Source organism: Corvus brachyrhynchos, unplaced genomic scaffold (genome assembly GCF_000691975.1).
Source record: "Corvus brachyrhynchos isolate BGI_N302 unplaced genomic scaffold, ASM69197v1 scaffold32, whole genome shotgun sequence".
In the NCBI taxonomy this organism is placed as follows: Eukaryota; Metazoa; Chordata; class Aves; order Passeriformes; family Corvidae; genus Corvus; species Corvus brachyrhynchos.
This window is the reverse complement of record NW_008237919.1, coordinates 12,481,613-12,485,830: the sequence shown is the minus strand read 5'-3', so window position 1 is coordinate 12,485,830 and position 4,218 is coordinate 12,481,613. Positions and strand designations below refer to the sequence as shown.

The window sequence follows — 4,218 nt, the reverse complement described above, 5'->3', positions numbered from 1 at the left end:
GGGCGGGCGGAGGGCGAGGGCCGGGCTGCGCCGGGAATGGGGAGGCTGCAAAGCCTCTGAGCCGCAGGACTGCCCGGGATTACACACAAATGCGTGTGCTCTCCACATAAATATTGAACGCCCTTACTGTGTCATATTTATAGAGACTTAATAAAGAGCCGCCGACTACGTGTTTGGACGACAATAGTGCTGTCATACTAACGTGAGGATGGAGCTCAGAAAAGGATAAATACTCCTACTTAAATCGATAGGATTAATATACCCAGAAAAAAAATCGCGCCGTAAGCGTTGGCTGGGACTTTCAGAAATCCCCCTGCCGTTACTCCGCGGCCCCAGGACTCTCTCTCTTACTCTCCTTCCTGCCAGTGGTGAGCCCCCACTCCTCAGCTGGAGGGATTTAGAGATGTGTTAAATGCTGCCTGCGGTGATACAGCAACACTTGGCTTGAGTACCCCTAGGAATGAACCCCTGTCTGGAAAACGGAATCATCCTATTTCTTCCACCTACACCCAAACCTTTGTACGTAGGGTCTGCAGAAACACAGAATTAATATCTACAGCAAGGATCTAGATCAATGTCTGAAAACATCTCTGTTCCCCGTATTTTGTTTGCATACTTCAAAAACTATCTCTGTTCATTTTCTTTTTTGAAGCTCTTTAGCTCCAATCTTGTAAGCAGTTACAGATCTGTCTATGTTCAGCATTCAGTCCTGTGGAGTCTATGGGAATATATGCTGTACATCAAGCTAAATACATACATAACAATTTGCAGGATAAAGGCCTTACTTTCCATAGTGAAGAAAAAAGAACAAAAATTAAAAATCGAGTCCTACACTTCTTTCATAAGCAAAGCAAACCTGAAGAGTTTGTGAAATGTGATATATTAGCCATTTTACTTCAAGGGGAAATGCCTAATCTCTCTTTGTCCTGAATCTTTGACATCTTCAAGAAGTGTTTCACCACTTTGCATGCTGTTGCGGAATACAAATGATCATTTATTGACACTTGAACCACTTTAAGGATTACCAGTTTCAGTAGAAGGAGTTTACTAGCTTCCTTATATATTCCTATAGAAGAATTGTATTCAGGTCTACTGTCTCTGGAAATAAACGAGCCTTTTTTTTTATCTTGCAGCACAGTCTAAAAAAAGGTTTGTAATTGTAACAATTCTTAATTAGAAGTATGTTGATACACTTGCTAATAGTGTTTGTATGTCCTAGGAGGGATACGATTTTGCTCAATAACTAGCGTTGCCACGTATTTCCTGTGGTGATACTTGGCTGCCCACCTGTTATAACAGGTCAAAGAACAGAAACATTTTATTATCTGAAAGCAGCGTTCATTATTTGTTGAAGTTTGATGCAGAAAGGTAGAAAACTACCTTTTGTAGTTTAGGAAAAAAAAAAAGGAAACTGACATGGCAAAATAACATCCAAAGCTACAGGTTTAAAATGTCAGTTTCTATATGTTTCATTAAATGCTTTAAAAGTGGGCACAAAAGGAAGTGTCTGAGTGCTTTTAAGATTTTGTGTGCAGGCTGTCAGTATCAGGCATTAGTAAAATAGGCAGTGTTTCCCTCTGTCGCTCTCTGAACTGCACTTTCAGTTATGTTTGTTCTTGTCAGCAGTGCAGGGAGACATTCTGGCAAAGATGTGATTCAAGAGTAGAAGTAGCCTGGAATAAATTGGTACAGTATGTCCCATTTACAAACATTTCTAATTTTTAATAGTTTTTAATTAATTACAATTGGATAGTTACGTTTCACAGGTTAAGGTTTTTGTGAAGCCTTCCCAGAAAGCAGTGAGTAGCAAGCAGTTGGGCTAACCAGCTCTGCTACTTGAGCACAGGAGCATCATTCTGGCTTTCTTGATGTACACATAACAAATACATAACTCTCCAGGCTGAGATCTTCCAAGCCCTGCCAAGGGAGTCAGTCACACAATATTAATCTATAAATTGAAAGGTCAGTATAGGAGAGAGTATGTAAAAGGTTTAAGGTGCATGCTAGTAAGGAGCCATGAGGCTGACTCCTTTTAAGCCAAGCTGAAATAGCACTCCAAAAACTGGCACAAGGCATGAGTGATGGGAGCTAAGGCTATCTAGATTCACCTCCAATTTTCATCATTGCTCAAACAAAGTATTGAGGGGTTTGCAACCCCTCCTCTTTGGGCTTGTCAGTCTGGAGACTTACAATAAGAAGGTGCAGCTAGGTATTGTGTTAAATAGCTCATGTGCCTCAACTCATCCATCATTCTAAAACTTCACATTACTAGATTAATCTCTTCTTCATATTAGTAATGACAGCTTTCTAAAATATAGCTTGACCAGATACAGGTCAAAGAAGGTATTAACTTAGTAATTTGTTCTAAAATGCTACTCTCTGCAAGTAGTTCAGTGTACAGACTGTTATATATAGCCATTTTGCTGAGAAAATACAAAGGCATATGGCTCCCAAAAAAACCTGTGTGTACATCTGGGGAAAATTCTTGGTTTTTCATTTGTCCACAGTTATAGACATGGATTTCATGGGTAATGCCTCTGAAGCTTGCAACTCCTTTGGTCTTTCTGCAAAGACTGTTGGAAAATACATCAGATCATGGATCATTTTTTCAGCAAAATCCTGATAATGACTCCCTGTTGTTCAAAACTTCCCCTAGGCCATCAACATCTTGTATGCAATCTCATTTTATGAGCTTATAGCCTAGGGTTTCAGGTACTCATACAAAATAAAAGAGTATGTCTCACCTTAACTGAATTGCTATGGAGATGGCCCTCCCTAGACAAGTATCAGAAGAAACATGGATAAACTTCAGATAGCACAGTTTCCAATTCTGTACCAGCTTATAGCATGGCTAGCAAAGAGCTGATGAGGGACGCACATAAAGCTGTAGTTTATGTTAAGTTAAGCTTGCACACAACACCTCTCAGTATTCACACTGGTGCTTTACAGTCTTGGAAGAAAAGCACTATAAATGAGCAACTTCATCATATATCATGCAGCTGGGTACAGTTCATCCCAGGCATTGGCACACTACATTTTTTGAGTCTGCCTAACTATCGCTGCTTTTTAATCCAAGTGATCCATCCTTCATTCATCTGGATATAGCAGAGGTTTACAGACAGACTGTGTCATACTGACACTACTCACAAAAAAAAAAAGGTAGGGGACTCAGAAAATGTCCTTCTATGCAAAGCCCAAAATCAATTGGAATTTATATTGGAAAAAATTATAGGGAAAAAAGACTGCATCAGCCCACATCAGTCAGTGCTCCAGTGACCCTTTCAGCCTCAGTCAGGCATTTCTCTGGTCATAGCTGGATTCTCCTTGTGTACTTAAAAGTCAAGGATACTCATAGGTCTTAATCCCTCCTGTTTAAGTCCTAAAATGGACTACTCTTCATAGCCTACTAATATATTGGTCAAAAAACATCAATAAGGTGACCTCTCAGAGTATTATGAGCAACTCACTTTCCCCAGATGCTGCTTCCATGGGGCTGTTTCTTACAAGGCCAAGTGGGGGATGACTGTTTCCAGCCATTCAGGTTGCCAGTGCAGCAAAGAGGAATTACCAGTCCATCGTCCCTTAGCTTTTCAGTTATGACTAATTCCCCAATGAATTGACGCTGCCTAATGGGACAGTTGTGTGCTCTTGAGGCTCACAAGTAGGCCAAAGGGAGTGGATTGGGACAGTGATCCTATCTTTAGTGGTTTTTTGGTTGGGTTTTTTTTGTTTTGTTTTTTTCCAGAAGACACTTTCAGTAACGTGTCAGGTTTAACATATGGCACTGGGGAATACACCTTCTGTTTAGTTTAAAAATTGCTGCTAAGAAAAATGCTAAGGGAATGACTTTCTAATTAAAAGTGAAAACACTGGATTGTAAAACAAGCTGACACACAGTGATTTGTGCTGGCTTAAACATACCAAGGAAAGGAACATTCCTTCCATCGTTTTCTGCTCCTTCACCCTCATGTCACCTGTATAAATGACCTTCTTTCTTACTTGAGTTCATTGGCAGTAAGCACTATTTATGTTTAGTTTCTAACTAGAGATGTCCAGATGTCTAGGTACGGCTTTATCTTGGACAAGTTTTAGGTTTCCTTTTTTAAAGGAACAGATATATGAGGAACGGGCTATGCAATGTAATGTCCTACGTAATGAGAAGATGGAAGTTTGCCACGGGACAGAGAGGCTCCCTAGTAATCTTGATCCTTCTCTTTT

General features: G+C 40.2%; 1 protein-coding gene across 2 annotated transcripts in view; it reads right to left on the bottom strand.

The window, feature by feature from the left end:
* The window catches only part of TRHDE (thyrotropin releasing hormone degrading enzyme), a 252,723-nt gene that overhangs the window by 210,490 nt on the left and 38,015 nt on the right, over window positions 1-4,218 (bottom strand). The gene's annotated exons all lie outside the window — the stretch shown is intronic.